Genomic DNA, 27,847 nt, shown 5'->3' on the forward strand with positions numbered 1-27,847 from the left:
GCCTACACTAAGAAGACAACAACAGGAGTGATGAGAAGGCATTGCAGACAGCAAAAGGGGTGTAATATGTGTACAGTTTGACCTGACTCAGGGCATCGCCAAAAATCAGCAACATGGGAAATGATGGGACACTATTGATAACAAATGGGGAGTACGAGCTTAACAGAACTAATCAACAAGGTAGATATTACCAGAGCAACTATATCATAAGTATGAAAGAAGTCTTTAAACATAACAAAACCTTGGCTAGTGAGGAAAGGGTAAGCAGAAGTGGGCTTTTTATTTAAGGGGATAGCTAGTGGTAAAGGGGAAGAACTTGGGAGGGGAAAGGAATATCAGGTGAAGCAACTCATGTGATGGTAACTGTCAGATGGTACATCTGTCAAACAATCCTGCTCCTGATCGGTGGAGTTCGGAACAGGAGAAGAAACCTGTTGCTGTCATAACCATACTTGTGTCTGACACCTTCATGGTTGAGAGACCTGGTGTCTTTTCCTTAAACTTGGTGAGGGAACACCTAGGGGACAGGAAAGGCATTCTGACTTCCTAGTGAAGAACTCTCTTTTACCAGCATCTTGTGCTACTTTAGATGCTCTGGACTGCAACATGAACAGGGCTAGTAGATACGGCTTAGGGGCTCCACAAGATTCAGCTCCTGTACAGTAGGAGCTGCAGGCCAAGCTGAACGTACCAGAACATCTCAATGGAATCACCCTTCTGACTTTCAAAAATGGCTTAAATAGAAGTGTTCTAGGGTATCAGAGCCATTGTCATGATTTGGGTGATACAACACAGGATGTACCATATACCTTCTGGAGCAGCAGCTGGAGACAAAATGGAATAGCCTGGGACGTCTAAAAAGGCCCTAAATTCCCCGGAAACATTATTGCCCCAATATATTCTTTGAGTAATGAAGAGAAGTAAGTGTGTTCAAGGCATTGTTCATCTGAAAGATAGTCTGCTTAACAGGCAGGGATTCATGCCATAGAATCGCCAACAGGATGTCAGAAATGTCTGTATCTCCCCGTGATACCAAAAGCAGCTTAGACCACTTGTCTAGAACTGGCAAAATTAATTCCTCTCTCCTTTCTGTTCAGTGATTTTCAGTGGACTTTTGTCCCTTGGATTTACTAATCACACTTTCTGTTATTAACAGCAGCGAAGGGAAATAACACAGAAGAGCTTTCTTTGGCATCCCGTACATTAAAGATCACAATATCCTGCTGGTATCAGCTCACTAACTGTCACTATCACATTGCATTGAGCCTCGTCATTCTCACCCTCAAGCGTTCCATCCTGTGCCCAAGAAGGCTGCACACACGAGCAAGTTTGAACATGTTTTTATTGGTGGTCAGAAAGCAGAGCAGGAGGTAGCACTGTTGGGCAGCAGTGGGAGGAAGGGAATAATGTGCAAATGTGCATGCTTGGGACCTGCTTTTTTACCTTGCCACGGAGACATTCCTTAGTGCAGAAGCCTGTGCGTATGCCATGAGGGCATCGCTGACTCCATTTCAGCTGCCCCTGGAAGCCTCTGAGCGTCAGCAGATTTTTGATGCATTGTGGAAACGGGGCACTGAGCATTTTAGTCAGAGGAGGGAGAGTCAGGGAGGTCTTGGAGCGCAAACTTCCTCAGCTCTTCACATATCCAGGCTTCAAAATAGGACACTGGTAAATACTTCAGGGAAGATACGATATTTGTGTCCATAAGAAACACTGCCATGAGCCTTCCCATTGCAGACTAATGGGCCACCAGAATCACCCTGTGAGGTAAAAGGAGTGGGAGAGGTCAGACATGTCAGAGCACAGCTTCCCTGCCCTAAGGAAGAAACTGGCCCTCTTGCCTCCCTCCGTGTAAAGAACCTCCTCTTTCGACCATCTCCCTCCAGGCCCAGCTCCACAGGGCTTGTAGCTGCCTCACTACTCCTCTAAGCCGATCCGTGAAGCAATTCAAACCTGGAGTCTGTCTGAGGTTCCGAAACTGCCTTCACAACCCTGAAAAGAAGAACGTAGTCCTACTTTAGACATGTGGGCATATCCGAGCTATCCCACTGTGTCAGGAGGATATGACAAAGGATTTACACGAGATCTGGAGCCTGCTGGAGCAGTGGCTAGGCTGGCTAGAATATCCCCAGGTACGTAAAAAGGCACACGATGCTGACAGTTGGGCAATTGCACCCCGGTTCAGTCAGCACATCAGCTTCAGAGCTCCTGAGAGGAGCCTCGGCACATCATTCTGAAGTATCCAGTTCATTTTAATCCCCCTCGTCCCCCACCTGAGAACCAACCTGACTGTCTAGTCCCAACCTCAATCCCAAGCTTGGAACCCGAAACAACACTTACACAGAAAGTAGATTTCTTGCCATCCTCATCACCAGCACAGATCATAGACTGACACAGATAGTTCCTTTTGAAAGACTCCTCACACACTTTGTCATGCTGCACCTTCAGGTCCATCTCCATCAGCACACTAGTCTTATCCCATGTCATCAATGTCCAGCCCCAGTCAGCCACTTTGCGTATAGTTCCCGGTTCCACACGCTTGTTGTGGCTGGGCAAGGGGATACGACTCACTTCCTCAGTTTGGTCCTTGGCTTCAGCTGCCAAGTAGAGAGAACATAGGGTTAGAGCAGGCAAAGGAATGGGAACAAGTCCATGGTGTCGTGGTTTAAGTCCAGCCAGCAACTAAACACCATGCAGCCGCTTGCTCAGCCCCCCACTCCAGTAGGATGGGGGAGAGAATCGGGAGGGCACAAATAGGAAAACTCATGGATTGAGATAAAAACAGTTTAATAACTGAAATAAAACAAAGTAGAACAGTAATAATAACAATGATAACAACAACAATAATAGAATATACAAAGCAGGCGATGCACAATGCAACTGCTCACCACCCGCTGACCGACACCCTGTGTGTCCTGAACCGTGAGAGCCGCCCCCCGCCTCCCCAGCTTTTATACAGAGCATGACGTCATATGGTATGGAATACCCCATTGGCCAGCTGGTTCAACCGCCCTGGCTCTGCTCCCTGCCCCAGCTTCCTGTGCACCTGGCAGAGCATGCGAAGCCAAAAAGTCCCCAGTGCACGTACCACTCAGCAACAACCAAAACATCAATGGGCCATCAACGCTCCTCTCATACCAAACCCAAAACACAGCACGCCCCACCAGCCACCAGAAAGAAAGTTAAGTCTCTCCCAGATGAAAGCAGGACACTGATGTTTTCCATGGGACTCTGGCCTTAAGTAACACAAAAATCTGGTCCACAAAACTGTGTAGACCTAGCAGGAGGAAAAGTGAGTAAATAATCTCAGGAGGTGTATAATCCTTTCAGTAGACAAAGGGAAGACTAGGCAAAGGAGTTCCGATTTAGACATCTGTTTTACAGATTTTGAAAGTTAAGTAAGAGAAGTGTACTACTGAAAGGCAAACTTGGATTGAATTCTTAGTGAGACTATTATAAAGCAAGCACTTTAAGCACATCTTTTTTTGGGGGGAGTGCTCTTCGAAGCATGGAAGAAAATCTGAAGTTTATACGAGGTACAACATTTTTTCTGTTGCTGCTAGGCTCAAATCAGTTGTTGCACGTGCTGAAATTGAGCACACACTTCACATTACCCTCAAGTAACCCCTGCAGTCCTCTAGTTCCAAACAGAAATACAGCTATGCCTAACAGAAGCTCCACTGGTATGCCATTTGTCATCATCAGAGATGACAAGACAGAGATTGTCCAGATCTTATCCAAGACTGTGCAGCTTGAAGAGCCAAAATTCCAACTGTATCAAAGGAGGAGCGCTCTGTGGGTATCCGATTGGGAAGTGGAGACTCATAATTGCCAAAGCTGGAAGCTGGTGAGTTCTGGCACCAGGAGGAAGGCTCCTGCTCCACCTGAAGATTTTCAGTTATGGAATACATTTAGTACGCTCAGAAAAGAGGAGGGACTGCAAGCATGAAGGAGTGAGAGCTCTGTCAAATGAAGCATGAGAGCCAGATGAGCCTGACCACCAACAGAAGGAAGAGGTGAATGATAGTAGTGAGAGGCTCCGTGCTGCAGTGGGCAGACACCCCCATCTGCCAATCTGATCGCTGTTGCTTGCGTGGCCCTCAGGTTATCACCCCCCACGGCTCCTCATCGTGGGCACTAAGGAAACTGCCAAGTGAGACCTGAAGTGTCAAGCACGGCTACATCTGGCGAGGGATGTGAAGGGCAACAAGAAGGGCTTCCATAGGTCTGTCAGCAGCAAAAGGAAGACTAGGTAAAATGTGGGCCTGCTGCTGAATGGGGCAGGAGTCCTGGTGACAAAGGACGTGGAAAAGGCTGAGGTATTCAGTGCTGCCTTTGCTCACTCTTTACTGTTTAGACTGGCAACCCCTGGACCCTGAGACCAGTGGGAAAGTCTGGAGCAAGGAAGTCCCTTATCCTTGGCAACATGTAAACAAATTGCATCAGGTTAAGGAACATGCAAACAAATTGGACATAGGCAAGTCCGTGGGACCTGATGGGATACACCCACTGGTGGAGCTGGTTGATGTCATTGCAAGGCCCCTCTCAACCATCTTTGGAAGGTCATGGCAATAGAGGGAGGTTTCTGATGACTGGAAGAAAGGTGCCATTCCTGTCTTCAGAAAGAGCAGGAAGGAGGATCCAGGAAGCCTCAGGTCAGCCAGCTCAGTCCCTGGGAAGGTGATTGAGCAAATCCTCCTGGAAGACCAGCATAAGAAGCTGATGAGGAGTAGTCAGCATGGATTTATGAAGGGCAAATCATGCTTAGCCGACATGAAAGCCTTCTACAATGAGATGGCTGTCTTGGTGGATGAACAGAGAGCAGCAGATGTTGTTTACCATCCTCTTAGTAAGGCTTTTGACACTGCCTCCCATCACATCCTCATGGACAAACTGAGGAATTATGGTCTAGCTAAGTGGACGGTGGGGTGGATTGAAAACTGCCTGAACTTGTGGGCCGAGAGAGCTGTGTTCAGTGGCATGAAGTTCAGCTGGAGGCCAGGCACTAGTGGTCTACTACAGGACTAAATTCTAAGTCTGATACTTTTAACATCATCATTAATGACTCAGATGATGGGACCAAGTGCACCCTCAGCAAGTTTGCAGATAATTTGAAACTGGGAGGACTGGTTGGGTAAAGTCTTGACAGGCTGGAGAAATGGACCAACAGGAGCCTCATGAAGTTCAGCAAAGGGAAATGCAAGGTCCTGCACGTGGAGAGGAATAACCCCAGGCACCAGGACAGCCTGGGGACAGACCAGCTGGAAAGCAGCTTTTCAGTCAAGACGTGGGGATCCTGGTGAACACCAAGTTGAACATGAGCCAGCAGTGTTCCCTTGTGGCAAGGAAGGCTAATGGTATCCTGGGCTGCATTAGGAAGAGCACCACCAGCAGGTCGAGGGAGGTCCCTTCTTCTCAGCACTGGCGATGCCACAGCTGGAGTACTGTGTCCGGTTCTGGGCTCCCCAGTATGAGAAAGATGTGGACATACTGTAGGGGGTCCAGAAAGGGGCCACAAAGATGATTCAGGGACTGGAGCATCTTTCATATGAGGAGAGACTGAGAGAGCTGGAACTGTTCAGCCTGGAGAAGAGAAGGCTCAAGGGGGATCCTGTCAATTTGTATAAATACCTCATGGGAGGATTCAAAGAAGATGGAATCCGACTCTTGTCAGTGATATCTGCTGAAAGGACACGAGACAATGAACACAAATTCAAATACAAGAAATTCCATGTAAACATAAGAAAAAACTTTTTTACTGTGAGGATGGCTGAACACTGGAACAGGTTTCCCAGAGAGACTGTGGAGTCTGCATTCTTGGAGCTATTTAAAAACCCAGGGGGATATGGCCCTGAGCAACCTGCTGTATCTGACCCTCGTTTGAGCACAGGAGGTGGGCTAGGTGATCTCCAGAGGTCCCTTCCAACCTCAACTGAATTTCTCTGAAAATGGCCAAAGTAAAACACTGCTTCTTGCATGTCATTTTAGACAGTTATGACATTGTTATGAACATTTGAGTTACTCACCTTAAGGTCTCTTCATGAGTGAGAAAGAAGAACTTCACAGGTGCTCTTCACAGAAACATTTAGGTATCTGCTTAAAGATGTGATGAAACTTTGTCTGGAAATGCCTCTCCATTGAATAGAAATCTATGGCAGCATGAGCGTGGACTGTAGAAGTCCAATTTTGGTCAGGTGAATCTCTGCCAGTACCACAGGGGAAAGTTTAAATATCACGTCAGTGAACGTGGACTGATCTTCTTCACATTAGATTCCTTGAGATGTGGAAGCATCAGAGATGATATCTTAAACTCAGAGGCAGGGGGCTATCAAAACTCCTGGGGGAATAATTGAGGTGACTGAGATGCTGTCAAGTATCTGAGACAACGAAGACACAGCTATAAGTGATGAACAGAACCAGCAGGAGATTGGTACTCTTCTGGAGTGTCAGCCACAAGGCAGGTGAGATCCTCCGAGGAATCTAAAATAGCACTGTACCTCTATGCTTAGGTGCATGGCTAGCTTTCCTGATGTCTTTCATTGGCAGACAATGACTATTTTATTGGGAGGGGTATTCTTGTTTTAATTATCCTTTTATTTCTTCCAAGACAGTCTCACCTTGTTCCCACAAAGAAGAGTTTACTTATGTGAAGGCAGGTCCTTGCATAGACTTGGTGGGTTATTGTGCTGCTTCGTTGTTTTTTTTATTTATTTTTTTTAAATTTAACATTCTTTTCTGCTTGCCCCATGTTTCCCTTAGGGGACTGACAGGAGCGTCAGCCAGCCACAAGGAAATCCAGACCTTCTTGTCTCTCATATACATAACCATTTGTGAGATCTTGAACATGCAACTAAAATAACCACACTGACATTTTGGAGGGATTCACTCGTGTCAGATGCACTTTACTAATGGGCTTCTGGGAAGGTGGTGTTACCGCACTCGTGTGTAGCTGCTGTGGCCAGGGAGTACAAGTGAAGCCTGCACCAGGCAGGTTCAAGGCTCACGCTCACACTCAGGTCCAAACTTCGTGCTTGTCCACACTGCCTGTGCGTTAGTGCTGGCTCCAGATTGCAATACGCCAGCTGATCTTTCCACCTGGGAAACTCGGGGACAGCAGGGTGGGCAGAGCAGGTGCAAGAGCAGATCTGGCTCGCCCTCACGTCTGCTGCTACAAGCAGTCTGTACGCCAGTGCCTGTGGCTCTTTCGGTGTGAGAACTTAGACTTAAGATTGAGACATAAAAATCCAGATGAGGAACGGCTCAGCTCCAGTTCCTGAAATAAGTGCATGCCAGCAGATATGTTCTTCCAAACGTAAATTTAATAGAAGATAAATCATATTGTGCTAACCATCATTGCTGGTTGACAACAGACTTCAAGGAAAAGAAAGTAAATATTAAATATGGCACCTTTCATGGACCTGTTATCCTGTTCTCTTTCACTTTTTATAAAATTCAGATTTCCCACAGAATTTTTTTTTTTTTTTTTTTTTGTTCTCCTTTCATATTGAAATCTTCACCTGGAAAATTTAGATTTTAATGACTCTGAAACACAAAATGCATTCCCACAGTATTTTCTTGGTAATACTGGAACAAATCACATCACGCTTCACTCAAATCATCACTACATTTTTTATTCCTTTATTCCTTTATTTATTCATTCATTCATTTATTTATTTATTTTTAAATTCAAAATGGGAATGAAGTATTTGAGGCATATTAGAAAATTCCCATTACTCCAAACTATATTTCCGCTCCTCCTCCTGCTACTTTGCTTCATGGAACTTTTCTTCCAAGATGAATACAAAGGCCATCTGAATCCTGGTATGGTTGTGCAGCTGTCCAGGTGTGAATGCTCAGTGTTAGGTGGTTTTATTGTCAACAGAGAGAAATACTCGCTTTGGCACATGGTTCCTCTCACCAGCTTAAACAGCTTCTTTAGGATAAGAGGAATGAGGTCAGTGTTTCTACAGATTTCACTGAATGCAGGGACTACATCTTCATTAATTCCCGTGTCAATTACTGTCTAATCAGCTGTTTGGTAAGACAAATTCCACTCGGATGTAACTTTTATCGTCTCTTTCTTAGAGAGTCATTCAGATACTTTCATGGCTTACCAGCCCGCTCTTCTTCTACTAGACCTTCAGTTGTGTGCTGTGAGTGATCCTAAGGAAGTCTTCGAGACATTGTTGAATATATTGTCAGGCAAGTGAACGATGCTGAGATTTCTAACCATTTGTTTTCTCAGTAACATGGTTTTACAAATGGCGATTCCTTTGTTGTGCCTTCTCATATTTTCCTTTTCTTCTTTTCTCTCTTTTTAAGAAGACAAGGAAAAAGTGCATCCTACCAACTGTGCATTGAGATGTGTAATACTTGGGCAATGAAAACAAAGGAGGAAAGAATGGAGAGCTGTGCTGAACTGGGCAAAGAGATAGAAAAGGAATTTGGAGGCAGGTATTGTACATTAGTGATTATCATGACAATGATGCCTTCTTCATCCCCGGTAGAAATGCCCACCTGCATTTGTAGTAAAAAGTTGCCCTGTAGGTTGCCATCTATCTGTTTCTTGAGTGTGACTGGTTTTTGTGCTTTGTCTCCACTTGGTCTTCCTCAGTGTGTCTTGGAGAAGAAGGTACTCTAGAAGGAGTGTTACAATCATCCCATGAAAACCTCCTAGGCAAGTTTATCTCATTTTTAATATCTTTGATTACTCTTTGTATTGTATGTGCTTTGAAAAAAATCACCTTTGGGGTTTTGTGAACTTGAATTCCAGTGTAAATCTTGGGTAAAGCCACTGTAGGAAGATTTGGTGGAACTCATATTGCAGAATACGTGCCAGTGATATTCTCGTCCAGGGACTAGTTTCCAATATCCACAAAGTTTTTAAGTCTCATGAAAGCACTTAGAATCTGCCTCCCTAAGTAAATAAAAAAAGAGGCCTAATCCTGAACAATCACTGGTTTGCATCTGTCCGTGCTCCTGACTGAGCCTGTGTTGTCAGCAAGATTTCTCAGACATGCCAAACTGATGAAGTATAGGGTCTCGGCAGCTGCAGGTAGTGGATTACTGAGTGGATTGCTGCTGGACACCTAGGGTGCCCTCATGTCAAGTGTCGTTTGGAACTTCCATCTCTAGAGAAATTTTGAAATTAAAAAGTCATGAGCCAAGACATCTGAAAGCAAAACTGGGTTTTCTTTAACAGGCAACTCCATTCTTACTGTGGGTTTTTTTGTGGCGGCTAATCAGCATTTCTGCCCTTTTATCGAAACTGAAGCTTGTTTTCAATGAACTGAACTCATTTAGCTTGTATCTGCAATATTTAATAGCCTCGGTTGTGGGTGAAATGAGGATTATTTGGATTTGCACCAAAGAGAGCAGGAAGAGGTCTAAGCAAGACACAAATAAGTTGCAAAGTAAAATTTCACACTGAAATTCCTCAAATACATTTGCAATGTTAGGTGATACATTACGTGTTTAGATCCAGGGCTCTGCTAGTTCCATCAGCCACAGTGTATGTGCAGTTTTTGGACAGTTCCTTCTGGAGTGAACCGACTAGTGCTCTGAGATTAAATCTGGACATTGCAGACAGGTCTTTTTTCTCTCCAATGCCTGTTCCAAGGAGTGTGTTCACAGATAAGGCTTGGATCTCTGTCTGCGCAGTACAGTCCTCCAAACTCTTTCACTGGGCTGATCTTCTCACGTTCTTCTCACATGATTTCTTGATGCTCTCATGGCTTTCAGCTAATATTCCCCTACCTCGTACAGGTCATTCTACTGGGCTGTAGCACGGCTCTCACTTTCAGCTGGAAAGAAGATGAAGGGAAATAGCAATCCCCCTGAACCACAAGAAGGCTGTAAGAGGCCCAGAAAAGGTCAGGCCTCACTCTTGTGCAGCACTGGTGTAACCAGTCCATTCCAGAGCCTGTGAGCCTCAAGCCCGGCAAATATGCCAGCTGGTGTAGGGCCCAAGTCCTGCATAGTTTGTGCCTTGAGTGGCTTATTCAAATCTGTTTCAGCTGTACTAAGACTCCATTGGTCTCTAGATTCCATCACCTGCCCTGGCTGGATGTGCACTTATGATAATGGAAGCTTTGCCACCTAGCGTGTAAGTAGAAACCTGCATTTAGACAACTGCAGTTAGGTGTCATGATCTCTAGCTGGCTCATGCATTCATTTCTCTGCTCAAAGATCTTCTTATCTTAAAACGATGGTTGCATAATTCTAGGGTTATGATCTCTCGATCTTCGAAAAGCCCATCAAGAATTCTGGTCTGCAATTGACCACAGTCAGAGAGAGAGGTCAGAGGGATTTGGATTCCTCTTGTCAGAATACAGCTGGACATCTGGTTGGGCAGGAGAGGCAAGGAGAGGGAGGTTTCAATACATTTTTGGGGTGCATCATGAGTGAAGACCAATGGACTCTTTTGGGGCTGGTCATATATATATATATGTTTATATATGTCTTATGAAATCTCTTTTTTTTTTCATTTGATTAGCTAACATTCAGCCCTCTGACCCTTTTGGTCAAAACCAAAATCATCTCGTTGATTGATGCTGGCCTGGCAATAAATCCTGCCTATCCTCTGGTCCTTCGAGCACAGCGGTGAACAGATCTGATCATTTCCTTTGGTTTCAGCTCTGGAGATCCTTTTGAGGTACGTGTGTGGCTATGGCTTTGGAGAACCTCCTTTTGCGTCATTGGGTTGGAGACTGCAGAAATGCATTACAATCATTGTCAAAGCAATTTTCAAAGAAATGTCTGAACAGATTCTGGCAGGTTGGTACGCTGATCATCGCATTGTTTGGGCTTCTTTTCTAGGCAGTTGGAGAAACAGATACTTGTAGAATGTGAGCCATTTTTGTCTTGTTCATAGGTATTGTATGGTAACCTACCAAGGTTATCAAGCTGTCAGGCTATCAAGGGTGCGTCAGGGGGAAAGCTCACAAATTTCGTATCCTCCCTTTTTTCCTTAGGGCTAACTCGGATTTTTCTGCCTGTAAGTGATATTACTCATTCCTTAAGGGCAGTTGATGACATTCATCAAAGAGAACCTCGTGCTGTTGAGCAGGGTGAGGACACATGATGTTGACATTGGATTCTTTCATATTGTTGGGGGAATTAGGTGAGGGAAAGACACTATACAAAACTATCACCATTCCTTGTTGTAGTTTGCGTTCCTTCCTAACATAGTATTTGATTTGGAATTTCTTTTGGAGGTTGACTCAAGTTGATGAAGTTTAGTGTCTTGTGAGAATTTAAAATGTGCTGGGATATTCAAATTGCTGCTTCTCTGGGTATTTTCAGCCATGTTCACTTTAGGGACAGTGGAGGCAGCTGCATGCGGAGGCTCTGGCTCCTTTGGGCATCTTACAGTAGGCATTGAAAATAGATTAACTGATCTCTTCAAGTGCCCATTTCTGTCTGACTACAAATAAGATTGTCAGGGAGCAGCGAGGGCCAGGTCCTCCCTAAGGGACAGGGAACCAGGCTCAATAACATGACCAGCAGGGCAGGGGCTTCACCAGCCAGGGTCCAGCCCTGCAGCACCGGAGAGAGACAAGCAGGGCAGTCCGAGGATGGCAGACAAGGTCAGTCAGGAGTCCAGATTATCAGGCAAGTCCATGGTGAAAAGGCAGGTCCAGGGTCAAGCTGGGAAGTCAGTCCACGGGTCGGGGTGTGGATCAATGGAGTCCATGGCCAGGCACATCTGTGGCTGAGCTGAACACTGCTACTTGTACAACATCAGTGAGACCCCTGGGCCAATGGGAAGGGTCCTGGGAGGCCCCAGGACCATTAGGGCCTACTAAGTGCGTTCAGGACCCTGACAGTAGCCTTCCATCCCAGCAAAGTGTGTCCTCATGTGTGGGAGGTCTGGGTTCAGAAGGGCCTTGCTGTAGAGCGATTTCATTGTGGTGTTGTCAGAGGACTATTTCAGGGGACACAGAGCTAGAGCAGGGACTGGCAACTGGGAAGGGGACATGGCACAAGAGATTTGGGGTTGGGTAGGGGTGTTCAGGCCGGGGTCCAGGCTGGACTGAGAGTGAAGAGGGTGGGACAGGGGGTTCTCTGAGCTGCCCCTGGCGAGCCTTGGCGGGTTGGCAGGTTTGAGGAAGGACATCGCTCAGGTGCCTGGGAATGGGTGGTAGGTTGGCAGCGTGGGGATATCAGAGCCCCGGGCCAGGCTTGTCCCTCAAGAGGAGTCATAGCGGCAAGGTCCTGCGCAGGTGTGGGCCAGGCTCCATGGTGCTTGGCACAGGCTCAGGAAGGCCTGAGCTAACTGCCAAGGGCCAGACGCTCCTAAGGGAAAGGGAGCCAGGTGTGATAACAGAGCAGGCAGGGCAGGGCCTTGCCAGCCAGTGCCCAGTTTCACAGGATCCAAGCGAGTCAAACAGGGCAGGCTTGGAGATGGCAGTCAGGTTCAACCAACGGTCGGAATCATCAGGCAAGTTTGCTGTGATGAGGCAGGTCCGAGGTCAATTTGGCAAGTCAGTATGGATCAGGACTGGTGACAGGTAAGGATCGGGTCTGCTGAGGGTAACCAGTCCAGTGATCGCTGGGCACGTCCATAGTGATGACACCATTCCAAGGTTAAGCTGGGAAGTCAGCTACATGGCCTTTCTGGGTGTAGCTGTACTTTGTTAAACAAAGGTTCTTGCTAGAAGTGACCCCAGAAGTGAGTGCTTGATTTTCTTTTATATTCTAGACTTAGCCTCTTCCTCAGAGAATGCTTGCATAGCCTTTTAAATATATTATACGTTACAATTAAGTGTAGTCTAAGAAACTAGCCATCGTTGTTTTGTAGCAATCAATTTTATTACTGGAGATAGGACTGATTTATTCTAGGAGTTCACAAACAAGCAAACAAACTGAAAAATGCGTACAATTTCTCTGTGTCCCAGACTATCAAGAAAACAGCTACATACTGCTGGACAAACGGTATCCCATTTCCCAAGATAGAGGATCAGGAAATGGATGAGAACAACCCTTCTGATTGCTGTATCTTCTGAGAAGACAAGTCATGCCCTACAGTCATGCACTTTCCACTCTTCAACAACATGAATTGTTCTGGTAACACGTACTCTATGCAATTTTGTCTCCGTATATTCGCATTTCGCATTCTCAGCATCCAGTGCCATGCATTTCAGAGACCTTCATTACTCAACACTGCTGCCGCAAATGGACACAGAAGAAAAGGAACAGGGCAGGCTTTATGTATAATGGAGAGAAGCTTGCATGGACATTAATGTACTCACCCTCTCAGTTAGGTGATGTCCTGAGCTATAAGGATTTTACAGTCGTCTTGGTTTGTTCTGTAAATCAGTGTAATTAAATTGTGGTCCTTCTTTTAAAGAGGAGTTGGGGCGGCATTACATTTAGAAGCCAGAGTAACGAAGTCTGGGATATTTACCACTGCTTCCCTTTATAGTTATTGGTGAGGAACAAGCAGGTCCAGAGAGAGATTTATTCCCCTCTCTCAGACAACTGGTTAAGCAGGTGACGAAAGAGGCACCTCCAGACCCTGACTGATCTCCTCTCTCTTCACTGGCTGCAGCAGGATCTTATTGTGATAAAGAACTTGGATGTGAAACTTGCAGATCTGTAGGGATTAATGTTTTCCTCAAGTCCGTGCTTTTCTTGAATGATTTTGTAGTTTTCTGTTTGGCATTTACTTACATATTTTGTCTACCTTTTTTCTAGATAAAAGAGAAGAATACAGAAAGAGGTTTCCCACCTTTCACATGTTCTTCCCAGAGGAGTCATCAAAGATCTCCTTGAGAAGGAGGGCTGAATGTATCCAACAACAGTGGGAAGATTCTGCAAGAGATAAAATGGCTTGTGTCTTCCTCTCATACAAAGGAGTTCTGAATGCGAGGGTTTTTTCCCTTCAGTACAAGACAACAAATTTATGAATCGCTATAAATGGTATTTTGGCCATTTGGTGTTAGTCTTCATACTGTGCTCTGGACAACTGTAATGTAGATTTCTCCACCTCAGCTACCTCTCTAAGTTCCTATACAGTCAAAAGAACCAAAAAGGTGCTCTTGGGGAGGGAATCATGTGGCACATTTTAAACATATTGGTGAGAATAAGATGGCCTGAGTTTCTGAAGGCCTGAAGAGACTCACTTTAAAATTGTCTGAGATGGAGGCATTGGTGTTTGCAAAGAAATTCTAAAAATAAAAAAAAAATCTAAAAATAACAAAGAGGAAGAATAAGGGATGAAGGAGGAAGAGAGAGAGAGGCTTTCCATGACGAATAGCTAACCAGGCAGTATGACAGATGATAAAGAATTAGACAGATAAGTTCTAAATAAACACATTAAAAGGGAAAAAAGAACCACTGTAATTTTTGCTTTTGACAATGGAAGAGGAATATTAAAGGAACCAAGAAAGAGATGAAGAAAAGTCCGATGGTCAGAGACTTACAAACAATGCTGGTAAAACTGGAGTGCCTCTGCACAAGGGGAGGGTGTCTGTCTGTATGAACCAGATGTGAGCTACTGCTGGGCTCTGGCTTGCTCATGGTACTGGCTTTTCTAACTTCTTTCTTTTTCTGTATTTCTGGCTTGTTCATTCTTCTGCATTTTCTGTGTATCATGTTTAAACCTAATTGTTTATTAAATAGATGAGTTACAGCTTGTTCCTAATGGCAGCCATATTTGGCTTTGTCCCACAGTGTACTGCACAATCCCAGTCAAAGAATGTGTCTGTAGTAACGTGGATTGAACCAGTATATCTGTGATGTTAAAAAAAACCCTCTGAGCTGTCCTGGAAATCTGGCCCTGCTTGAGCAGGGGGAGATGACCTCAAGAGTTCCCTTCCAACCTAATTATTATGTGATTCAGTGACATTTTTTGAAAACTACTTAAATGTCTAAACATAACTGAATGGGGGAAATTTACTGTAGTGTAGTTTGTCTATAGACAAGTCCAGGCACTACCAGTCAAAGGTCCATTCTGACTTGAATGATGAGAACCTGTCCATGAAGGAGGATAAATCATCTACAGTGATGCTGTCTTAGTGAAGAAGATACATTTAGTTTGCTTCATGTCAAACTCTTGCCAAGGTTGGAGTGAGATCAGTGTAGTAATTCTTCCTATGTTCCTAGAGTTTTCATTTGTATGACTGAGTCTCTGTCCTCTAGATCCCTTCTGCATGCTGACCCAAGGAATAGAAATTCTGTGACAGAATTCAGTCCACTGGGATCTGCATCGGAGACAGCTCCCTGCGTTGCTCTTGCTCTTTTATCTTGTAGTCGTTTCTGGGAACGCTCTTCTCCTTCTTACCATGTGTGGACTGAAGCCTCCACATCCTCATTTATTTTTTCTTGGGTAATCTTTCCTTCCTTGAGATCTGCTGTACAACCAATATTGTTCCTAGGATGCTAACCAATTTCCTCACAGAGAAAAAGTCTCTCTTTCAGGGACTGTACTGCACAGTTGTATGTTTGGCTCCTTGGGAGGAACTGAACGTCTTCTACTGACCGTGATGCCATGTGAATGGTATTTAGCGCTCTGCAATCCTCCTCATTATACAGCTGTAATGAATCAGAATATTTTCCAGGGCTGGCAGCTCTTTTCTGAATTACTGGCTTTGCAGTCACCTTGGTGATGATTGTACTGATGCTGAATCTGACTTCCTGTGGCCCCAATGGGGCTGCAGAAAGCCATTTCTACTTGTTCATCTCCCCTCATTGTGATCTCTACTTTCATGTATGTGTTACCACCTGCCAATAATTCCCTAAATCTGAATAAAGTGTTCTCCACCTGCTATACAATTGTGATCCCAATGGTAAAACCCCTCATACACAGCTTGAGAAACAAGGAAGTCCAGGAAGCCATTAAGAGGTTCTGGGGCAGAAAATCAACTTTGTGTTAATATTTTGGGGGATTTCTGGATGCTGTAGCCATCCTTGCATATGGGGTAAATTTGGTCTAATCTTAAGTGTGAGATTCAACCGCCCCAAAAAATCACCATAAAAAGTGTAGATGTAGAAAAGTAACCACTGTTAAAATATGGTGAATTTTTCTTAGGGTTTGACCTTGGCTAGCTGCCAGACACCCACGCAGCTGCTCTCTCACTCCTCTTCCTCAATAGGACAGGGGGAGAAAAACAAATGAAAAAGCTCGTGGGTCAAGAAAAAGACAGGGAGATTGCTTAGCAATTACCGTCAGGGGCAAAACAGACTCACATTGGGGAAGATTAATATAATTTATTGACAATTAAAAATAGAGTAAGATGGTGAGAAACAAAGACAAAAACTAAAACATCCTCCCCCCATGTCCCCTTATTCCCAGGCTCAACTTCACTCTTCACTCCTGGCTCCTCCCCTATGCCCCGCCGCCGCCATCTCTACAGCGGGGATGGAGGGTAGGGGGCTATGATCAATACATAACAGTTTCTCTCTGGCACTCCTTCCTCCTCACACTTTTCTTTTGCTCCAGCGTGGGTCCTCTGCATGGGCTGCAATTCCTTTAGCAAACATCCATCCGCTCCAGCATAGGGTCCTCTGTGGGCTGCAGCGTGAATATCTGCTTGACCATGGGCTGCAGGGAAATACCTCCTCCTCCCCCTCTTACCTTAGTGTTTGCACTGCTGTTCTCACTCTTTTTTTCCCTCGTCCTCTGCCTGTGTGGCATTTTTTATGTTTTCTTAAATACATTTTTACAGGGATGCCACCAGCTTTGCTGATTGGTTCAGCTTTGGCTAATAGTGGGACTGTTTTGGAACCCTCTGTGACTGGCATTGGGCAATCTTTTCCCACAGAGGTCACACCTGCAGCCTCCCCACTACCAATAGGGAGTTTTGCCATGTAACCCCAATACACTTGAAAATCCTAGAACATCATTAATGGCACTAGACATCCGTATTTAGGCAACTGAATCCCATGCCACATGGTATTCGATTCATGCTCCAGCTGTCACCTCAGAAAACCAGTCCTTCTGTCTGGCAGGTGTTTCAGATACCTCAGAACAGCTGAACTGGCACTGGGCACCTACAGTAGGCACTGCAGTGATATGATGAAATCCACCCCTTTGACAAACCCTTCTTTAAAAAAAAAAAAAAAGAATAGAAGTCCTCTAGCTTGTAAGGATGAGTGAATCAATGCCTGCAAAACCAAGTTACATTGGTCTTACATTTCTCTAAAAAACAGAAAGAAAGATACATAAGTAGGTAGGGAGGGAGATAGATAGAAAGATAGACAGGCAGGCAGGCAGGCAGGCAGGCACACAGACAGACAGATAGATAAATAGATTCATGAAGAAAGTGTTTTTCTGTAGTATCTGAACAGGATTTTTCTCTCTGAGATCTGGTATTTTGAGCAGATGACTATTTGGGTAAACCTCAGAGAAAAGCAGAATAGGGAAAAATGAAGCAAAGTTTAGTATATGTGTAAGAACCCAGTGGAAACTTTCATATTATGGCAAAGAGCAAATATGTGAAGAAGCCAGCTGCGGTGGGTTGGCCCCAGACAGCAACTAAGTACCCACCCAGCCACTCACTCGCTCAGTCCCACAAGGGCATGGTGTTAATGGCATGTGATACATCCCTTTGGCCAGTTTGGGTCAGCTGTCCTGGCTGTGTTGCCACCCAGCTTCTTGCCCACCTCCAGTAGCGGGGTAAGTTCAAATCCTGAAGATGGTGGGCTCCACAAAGCAGCCTAACAGGGAATTTGCTGCCTCCAGACATTCATCCAGCTGGACCTCTGCAAGCAGAGAGAAAAAGCAGAGGGGGACCACAACTCAGTAAGGGAATACTGTGTGTATTGACAGTCTCATAGACTGCCGTACAGGAGCACTGGGAAAGAGGAACATGGGTCAATGGGCGTCAGCTGTGGATTTGATGGGAAAGGCCCAGAGCGTGACTCCTCCCAGCCAAATCTTCTTACCAGCTTGGTCCCGCAGCCACCTACAAGCTTTGGCCTCCAGAAGCTCTGACCAAGATACCTTCCATTTATACTGGTGCAACCAGACTAAGGCCAAAACTGTGGCCCAGACAGTTGGCTGCACATCCTGTGGGGGAAAACAGAACAATCAAGGGGAAGAAATAAAAAGAAAGATCAGATCTAAACCTGCACGTGGAAAAAGTAAGACCTCCACACATACACACAAACTCTCTAAGCTTCTGAAATCCTCAAAATCGGAAAGTTCCCAGTACCTCTGCTGATTCCACCCCACACTCTCCACGCCCGCCTTCCACAAGCAGAGAGGCTCTATATCCTGACTGCTTTGATCTCTTCCTCTCAGTTCAGCTCAGACTGGAGACTTGGAGCAGAGGAAGGTTGAGCTCAGGACAGTGCCCCACTCCTGCCCCTGATCTGCTTACCTCACTAGGCCGTTGTCCCTCAACATCAGCCTTGCTGAACCCCAAGGCCGAGGCCAGGGCTGCGGTGAGGGCCCAGGAGCCATTTGCTTTCTGGAGTGCCACCACTACCCTGAGCCCAGAGAAGTCACACAGTCTTGTTGAGAGTGGTGAAATTGTCCAGTCCCAACTGATGTTAAATGCTGGCGGTTCTTCCATCACCTGCTCTTCAGGAGAAGGCTCCCGCTCTGGCAGACAGAAACATTCACACAGCTCATATGAGATAGGCAACAGCTAGTAACCTTAAAGTCTGCCTTCTCCAGGTATACTTAACTGTCCTCCATCCTCTCTGCACTTTCCCAATTTTTCCCAGTCCTCCACAAGCATCCTGAACCTTTTCCAGACCTCCCAGAGCATCCTCAGATCTTCCCAGTTCCTCATAAGTATCCTAAAATCTGTCCTGTAGCTCTAGTTTACCCAGCGTAATTCTCTCTGACCACCCTTAATTCCACCTATGAGCATCACTAATGTTACTCCTTCCTGCCACTTCCCCTGTTACAGCTCATGTTCACTGTTGAGAGCCCCACGGGCGTCCTTCTCCATCATCCACTCTTAAAGCCACCAGCCTCAGCATGAGCTCTTCCTTTCCACATTCCAAGAATAAGACTTCTTTGGAGCTACAGCAGCACTGGATCGCAAGAGAGTGAAGGTGAGGAGGGTCAAGCAGAGCCCATGGGCATTATGGTCCCAGGCATGGCTCTGCTCTTCAATCAGAGTAGATTTAAGAGCTTTTATGGGCAGAAAAAGAAGCACTCGGGCACAGAGTAGTTGGGGTAGAACTGGGGGTCATTTAAGGCTGGCCTAACAGAGGCCTAACAGAGGTTGGAAGGGGCCTCTGGAAGTCATCTCGTCCAAATCCCTACTCAAAGTAGGTCTCATTAGAACAGCTCGCTCACGTACCTGTGTAGTCAAGTCTTGAATAGCTCTAAGGCTGGAGATTCCACCAGTTTTTGATTATCCTTACGATTTAAAAAAAAAAATTTTTTTTCTTCGTACCCATTCAGCATTTCCCATGTTCCAACTTGTGTCCGTTGCCTCTTATCCTGATGCTGTGCATTTCCAAGAAGAAGTCTGCCTCCGGCTTTCTATTTTCCTCCAGTCAGCCAGTTGTAGACAGAAATAAGGTACCCTCTTCTTAAAGATGAACAAACCCAGCACTCTCAGCCTCTCCTCACTCAGCCCCCTCAGTTTAGTGGCCCTCCACTAGCTTCGTTCCAGTATGTCAACGCCTTTCTTGTAATGGAAGCAGAAGCTGGACACAGTACCCCAGGATGCAGGCTAGCCAACGGTGCTGAACAGAGGAAGGATCACCCCCCTGCACCTAGTGGCTGCACTCTGGCTGATACAGCCCAGGATGAGGTTGGCTTTCTTTGTTGCAAGGGCACACTGCTGACTTCTGTTCAACTAGTTGTCTGCTAGGACCCCAAGATCTTTTCTGTAGAGCTGCTTTCTTGAGTGTGTGTGCCCTGGGCCTGTATTGTTGCACAGGGTTATTCCATTCCTGATCCATTCCTGTCTCTGCTAGCTGGCTCTTTTTTGCTGAGGGTAAAGCTAAAGATTCATGCCGATATTTTGTGACAAACTTAGTGTTTGCGTATGGAATTAAGGATAAGCAGAGACAAGGATGAGGTTACTTCAGGGAACTATTAAGGCATTTGATTCTTAGTTTCCAGCCCAGAGTTGCGATGAAGGAGTTTGCTTTGTCCGTCACTCCACCCATCCCTAGCACAATGACAGTCAGGAAGTCTGGTGAGAAGATGATAGATGTTGAAAGGAGGGTTCAACCCTAGTCCAGCACATTTTGAGAATGCTCAGCTAAGAAGTTTCTCCTTACCTTTACAGGATGCTGGAAGCTGGGTGAGTGCCTCAGGGGCTTTGCGACCAAGCCTCTCAAGGCAGAACTGGCACTTCTGGACCATCCAAAACTTGGTGGACTTGAACCACACAGGCCTGAAGCCACGCAACCAGAGCAGCTGGCAGGGAACCAGGTTGCAAGAGGGAGAGAACAACGTGGAGGAGTCTGGAGGCAAAGAATCTGGGGAGAGAAGTGGGGAGATGGAGCTTAGACTCATGGGTATTAGAGGTAGGCAAAAGGGTGGTCAGGCCCACAGGATAGGGGGCTGCAGATGGTGAGGCGGCATCGGATGAACAAGTCCCGCTTTCCCCTCCCAGTCCTATCCCCACCGTTTCTGGCCTTACCACGGTGCCAGGCATCCCTCTGTTTCATGCGTACTGCCACACTGGATGTGAAGGGGGACGGAACCCCCAGGCTGAGGCTGGACTTAACTGCGCTGTGCCGGATGTCCTTCTCTGCCCTGCTTGTCCCCTCCCAGGCCAGTTTCCACAGCAGGTGCATCATGGCCATGCGGTGCACAGGCAGCCTGCAGGGGCAGGGAGTTAGTCCTTGGTTCCACCTCGGGGAGGGGCAAGGGACACGTGCAGTAAAGAGGAGAGGGCAGTGGGGTAATGTTCACCCAGGTCCTCTCCCAAGGTCAGGGCAGAGGGGACAAGGGGGGAGCACTGGATGCCCAGAATCTCTTCCCACCTCCGGCTGCAGTGGGAAGGATGCAAGCAAAGGGTCACCTGCTGCCCCTCCTCCAGACCTTGCCACTCTGCCTCATGGGCAAGTCTGTTACCCTCTCACCTGCCATCTGATGATGGGGACAGTGAGAACCTGAGTGTGTAATCGAAGGACTGGCTGCCCACGTGGTACTGAAGGGTCACTGCTCCCTCACCCCCCTCTGGATCCTGGTGGCAGAAGGGAAAGAGTCAGACAGAAATGTTCATCTGCAAGGCAGCCTGGCTGCCTAGGTTCCCTCCCTGCTCTCCTAAGGTGGTAGATGTCCATGGTTGGAGCAGAAGCAGTGGTGTCTCTGGGGAAAGAAGGGGTTCACAGAGCCCTGATCCTGGTCTCTCTCAGGTCTAATGGAGGTGAAGGACTCTCAGTGCTGGGAAGGTGAAACAGGGAGTGGGTCCTTTACCTTCCAGAAAGCCCTGCCCCAGTGCATACGGTTCCTGGATCACTCTCACCTGTGCTTGCCCATGGATTTGGGCATAGATGGATCTCTGATGTCCCTGGAAGATCATCTCAGGAGCTTTTCTGATCATTGACACCTCCAGGCCAGGTGGAAGGTCCCAATGTAGTGAGATCCCACTTGCCAGAGGCTGCAGAGCGCGCTGCAGGCATTTCACTGCCTGGTAAGGGGAAGCAGAGAGCACAGACCACTTGGGTTCCCTCCCAGTTCTGGGAGCGGGGGGAACTTGGAGGGGCTCTCTGAGTTGGAGTGGATGGTGGTATTTGGATTGCCTTGCATGTCTAGAAGAGCCATGGGAGATGTTGAATAGAGCAGAGGGCTACCTGGGTCATTACCTCGGATGTCATGTCCATCCTGGAGTGGATGCACACACATTCACCTTTGGTCTCCAGGGCCATGGCCTGGGAAAGGTTGAAGCTGTCACATCTGTTAGTAGGAAAACAGAAACACCTGTACAGGAAAAGAGGGGGAGGTTAGAGGTGGGACGAAGGTGAGAGGCACGAAGGACAAGGGTGGTACAAAGGACAAAGTCTGGAGAGGTAAGAATGCTTCTGATCGTAGAAATGAAACTGACTCAGAGTTTTCCCATTCACTCCGGGGTGAGAGACATTGCCTGCTGGACAGGGAGATAGTGAGAACGGGTTTTGGGCCCACAGAGCACACGGAGGTATTGCAGGGTGAGGGGGAAGAGGAAAAGTTCTAAGAGCAGGGGAAGATTGGGAGAGGAGGCCCGCTAGATGAAGAGTATAGGCAGTCTTAGTGAGGTAAGGAAAGTGTGTGTGGGCGTTGTTGCTGAAGTTCCATTGAGGTAAAGAGAAGAACTGGGGCTGTGGTGGTGCATTTCCCCCCACCTCTCCTGGGCCGCTATATGATCTCAGGAACTCCCGTTAGGCCTTGGCCTTTGTGTAATGAGTTGGGCAGTGAAGCGTCCCTTGACCATACCAGGAACTCTTGCATGGCTGAGGTGGGGAACAGCACTCACTGTTCTGCTGCCTGGCCAAGGCGTGGAATAAGAGTGGGGATTATTTGTCATCCCCTGACACCCTTATCTGAGCCATAGCTCAAGTGGAAATGCACCAATTTTACTGAAAACTTGAGAATTTTAGTAACTACCACCTTGGACTGTGGCCAGGATGGAAGTTTATGGATGACTAAAGCCAATCATCTTGCAACCCTATAAACAGAAGTCCTAAGTGAGACCCTTTGAGTTCTCCTGGACCGCAGCGGGCTGCGCCCAGCATCTGCCTCTGAGTGGGACACCACTCAGAGTTCACGAACTCTCAGGTTTGCAATATTCGGAGGACTGTCGCCGAAAGCTGACGATGGGGCCTGGGCTAAAACACTTCTTGAGGCTCAACCCCTCAGCCGTTGAGAAATGCCGAGACATTTGATGTGAATATTTCACTGGACTTGGGGGGAATTTTTAACAGGTATATCTTTTGTACAATTATATATATTTCTCTGTGTGTGTGTGTGAATTGATTTGGATAACTGATAGTAAGCATAATCTGTAATTAAGTCACTGTTGTGATTGTAGTAAATTCTATTAACTCACTTTGTAAATGTTAAATTAGTCAATGATTACGTGTTGCTAAAATCTTGTGATGTACCTTAAAACTGTGAATGAATCTTAGACTGCTGCTAGACACGTATAATCCCTTAGGCATAAATCGTTGACCAAGTCTGGGACTAGGATTGGATCCAGCCACGCCTAAGCTCCATCAGGAGTTTAGAAAGCAAGGGGGTCTACTCTGAATCTCGTGACTCAACGGAAGGGTCTCCTTACCCTTTTGTGTTAGACATAAACCGTTGTCCAAGTCTGAGACTAAGATTGGACCTAGCCACACCTAAGCTCCATCAGGAGTTTAGAAAGGAAGGGGGTCTGCTCTGAACCTCGTGATTTAATGGGAGGGTCTCCCTTACCCTTTTGCGTCTTCGGACTCTGTATAAATCATTCTAGCTCGACTCTAACCCAATTTTCCTTTGGATGTTTCATCCATGTAGTAAGTGATAGAGTGAACCTTGCCATCGAACTCTGTTAAGTCACACTTTTATAAATTTCTATTAAAACCACTTTTTGCTAGCTACCTTTGATGGTGGTTCTTCAAGCGACCTCTAAACCACTCATTCACGACAGGGGCAGACTAGGATCTGGGAGAATGTTTGAAGGACTCTGACAGTCAGGGGGAGAGGAAGGTTGTGAATTAGCATGTTAGGGGACAGGAACAGGGCCCCCCATTACCTGTGCTGGTCCCGGTAACGGTGGACCTCAGCCATGACAGCTTCCTCTTCACTGGAGATCTTCCTTTGGATGAAGATGAAAAGCTGAGGGAGAGAGGAGGGGAAACAAAGATTGCCAGGGCTGGGCACCCCTGTAGAGGAAAGACACCCTCCTAAAACGCAGGAAGCCTTCCCCGTTCGCTCCCTTACCCTCTCGCGCCCTCTGGCCTTCAAACAGGACAAGAGATTGGGTGTCTCCTTTCATTAACACCAGGACACCTCTTAGCACAAAGGGGCACCCCACAAGGAAGATCCACCTTCCCCAAGTGCAGGCAAATTCCACAGAAGCCCTCCCACACTGCCCACCCTGCCATGAGGATGCCCCCCGACACGCGAACTCCCAGTGCAAACAGCAGCAGAATATCTCACCCTGAGCCCTGAAGTCTACCTTGACGCTATTGTTTACACCCATTCCCCTCCCCATAACCCTTTGGCCCCTGGTACCTGACGGGGGTGCCCATGAAGGAGACGGGTGCTGTAGATAGACTTTAGGAGACCCAACAGGTCACAGCCCCCCAGATCAGGGCAGATGGAGGAGATGCGCCCCACTGCATGGTCCATGCTTTCCTGCGTGTATTCCACACTCTGCCTGTGGGAGGGCACCCAGAGTGTCAGAGGGAGGAGAACCTGGCCCACGGCTACCCTCACATGGCCACTCCCTAGCAAAGCCCTACCCCACTACCAGTGCTGCAGAAGCACCCTGAAAAGAGGACTTACCCTCTCACTGTCCCCAACATATCCTGCCCCATAACTGCCTTCCAGCAAGAGCTTGTCCCATAGTTTCACGTAGAAAAGTCATACTTTACTTACCTCTCGGCCCTGCCCCATCATCACCCCCAACTCACGGATAGAAGGCTTTGAAAGTGGCCCCAAAACTGTAGATGTTGAAGTAACAGCCCAGAGGCAAACTCTTCAGGAGGAAGAGCAGTGTGTTCTGGGGACAGATGGAGGGATGGGCAGAGCTCAGATGGGGAAGCCAGGCAGAACATCCGCCCACGTGAAGCAGCTTCCCTCTCTCCCCACCAGCTGGCCCTGACCAGTGTGGACAACGCCCTCCAAAGACCTCCTCTGGTGGTACCTGTGCATCCTGGAAGAGGCTGCGGTCCATGAGAAAGAGGAATTCCCCAAGCTGGCCTGGATGGGGCACCACCTCAGGAATGTTGGGCATCAGCGTCACCATGACCACAGGGTCTCCCAGCAGAGAGCCTGGAGTGTGTGGCAGGAAACAAGGAGGATTTTTAGGCTGAAGCCCGCTTCCCTGTCTCTTTGCTTTTGTCCTCCACATAGCCCTCAGCTCTGACTTATTGCCTGAAAAGCCCCTCAGATCCCCCCAGTCTCCCTGACACCCTCTCCCTAACCCCCACTTCCACCCTCCTCGCTCACCAGGTGGGGCTTTGGGATGTCTCCTCTCCACTACAGCACTGAGAGTGTGAGACCCTCTGTAATACACCAGCAAGTTCAGACCATCCCACATCCAGGGTGGCAATTTCAAGGAGACCTGAAGACAAGTAGGGTGTGGGGAGGAAAGAGAACCAAATAAAAGGAGTGAGGAATCCTAAGGAGCGTCAGCAGGCTGCAGACCCTTCCCTCCACTCGCCCGTTGGGACTCGAGCATCTGGCAGGGCCGTACCTCAGCAGATGTCTGATCTGGAGCCGTGTATTGCAGAGGGGTGTAGCTGCTGTTAACGGCTATGTGGGATACACCATGGGCTGACTTCAGACAGATGCTGAAGTGCACGTTTTCGGGCCTCTCCTCCTCAGAAGAGAACCAGCCTGCAGTGAGAAAGAGGTGTGAGAAGGTGAAAGAAGAGACCCTGGGGCAGCAGACAGCTGTGGTGGGGCACTGTCTGTTGTTGGTAGGGGGGAAACGTGGCATCTGAGACACCCTTCACTGTGCTGCTTAGTGGCGGGGGTGGTGATGGTGGATCTGTAGACTCACACTGTGGTTTGTACAGGGATCTGTGGCGATCTCTTGCTGTGGGACATATGGGGAGACCCGTGCGCGTTCCTGACTGTGAGGTGCAAGGGGGAATATTCAGATTCTCTCACTGAGACACGTGTGCAGATATGGGGGTCCCCCGCCCAGAGGGATGCTGGGGAGTGATGCTGGGGGATGCATTGAGGGGATCACTCACCAATGTATTTTCTCGAGGGGAACAGCTCGCATGGCCAGCAAAACTGGGCAGCTCCATCAGGCTGCAGTGGCAGCTCCTGGACATAGCACAGGGTGATGGTCACCTCCCTGTTAGGAGGCAGGGTCCCTAAGAAACAAGCGAAGACAGGACCCCAAAGATCCCACTGGTCCTGCAGGTATCTTAAATTCTCCATGCCTGAAGTGGCTTTACACAGCTGCTGGGCCTGCCACAGAGGGAGAAAAATGTGTCACTGAGGTCTTCACAGGATTCATAAAATCATAGAATTGTTTAGGTTGGAAAAGACCTTTAAGAACATCAAGTCCAACTGTTAAGCTAGCACTGCCAAGTCCACTAGCACTAAACCATGTCCCTAAGCACCACATCTACACGTCTTTTAAATACCTCCAGGCCTGGAGACTCAACCACTTCCCTGGGCAGCCTGTTCCAATGCTTGACGACCCTTTCAGTGAAGAAATTTTCCCTAATATCCAACCTAAACCTCCCCTGGCTCAACTTGAGACCATTTCCTCCTGTCCTATCACTTGTTACTTGGGAGAACGAACCGACACCCACCTCGCCACAACCTCCTTTCAGGTAGTTGTAGAGCACGATAAGGTCTCCCCTCAGCCTCCTTTTTTCCAGGCTAAACAACCCCAGTTCCCTCAGCCGCTCCTCACAGGACTTGTTCTCTAGACCCTTCACCAGCTTCGTTGCCCTTCTCTGGACACACTCCAGCACCTCCATGTCTTTCTTGTAGTGAGGGGCCCAAAACTGAACACAGTATTCAAGGTGTGACCTCACCAGTGCCCAGTACAGGGGCACGATCACCTCCCTCCTCCTGCTGGCCACACTATTTCTGATACAGGCCAGGATGCTGTTGGCCTTCTTGGCCACCTGGGCACACTGCCAGCTCATGTTCAGCCGGCTGTTGACCAACACCCCCAGGTCCTTTTCCGCCGGGTACCTCTCCAGCCACTCTTCCCCAAGCCTGTAGCATTGCATGGGGTTGTTGTGGCCCAAGTGCAGGACCCGGCACTTGGCCTTGTTGAACCTCATACGATTGGCCTCAGCCCATCGATCCAGCCTGTCCAGATCTCTTTGTAGAGCCTTTCTACCCTCAAACAGATGAACACTTCCGCCCAATTTCGTGTTGTCTGCATACTTCCTGAGGGTGCACTCGATCCCCTCATCCAGATCATTCATGAAGATATTGAACAGAACTGGCCCCAATACTAAGCCCTGGGGCACACCACTTGTGACCAGCCACCAGCTGGATTTAACTCCATTCACCACAACTCTTTGGGCCTGGCCATCCAGCCAGTTTTTTACCCAGTGAAGAGTACACCCATCCAAGCCATGAGCAGCCAGTTTCTCCAGGAGAACGCTGTGGGAAACGGTGTCAAAGGCTTTACTAAAGACTAGGTAGACAACATCCACAGCCTTTCCTTCATCCACTAAGCAGGTCACCTGGTCATAGAAGGAGATCAGGTTAGGCAAGCAGGACCTGCCTTTCATAAACCCATGCTGACTGGACCTGATCACCTGGTTGTCCTGTACATGCCGTGTGATGGCACTCAGGATGATCTGCTCCATAACCTTTCCTGGCACCGAGGTCAGACTGACCAGCCTGTAGTTCCCCGGATCCTCCTTCCGGCCCTTCTTGTAGATGGGCATCACATTTGCTAACCTCCAGTCAACTGGGACCTCCCTGGTTAGCCAGGACTGCTGGTAAATGATGGAAAGTTTCTTGGTGAGCACTGCTGCCAGCTCCCTCAGTACCCTTGGGTGGATCCCATCCAGCTCCATAGACTTGTGTGTGTCTACGTGGTGTGGCAGGTCACTAAGCATTTCCCCTTGGATTATGGGGGCTTCATTCTGCTCCCTGTCCCTGTCTTCCAGCTTTGGCTGGGTACCCAAAGAACAACTGGACTTACTCTTAAAGACTGAGGCAAAGAAGGCATTAAGTACCTCAGCCTTTTCATCATCCTTTGTCACTGTGTTTCCCCCCACATCCAACAAAGGATGGAGAGTCTCC

At 47.6% G+C, this 27,847-nt stretch overlaps 1 pseudogene; it reads right to left on the bottom strand.

The window, feature by feature from the left end:
- Positions 1-1,582: 1,582 nt before the first annotated feature.
- LOC142091751 (von Willebrand factor A domain-containing protein 5A-like) overlaps positions 1,583-27,847 on the bottom strand; it is a 29,515-nt pseudogene continuing 3,250 nt past the window's right edge.

Source organism: Calonectris borealis, chromosome 22 (genome assembly GCF_964195595.1).
Source record: "Calonectris borealis chromosome 22, bCalBor7.hap1.2, whole genome shotgun sequence".
NCBI classification, from domain to species: Eukaryota; Metazoa; Chordata; class Aves; order Procellariiformes; family Procellariidae; genus Calonectris; species Calonectris borealis.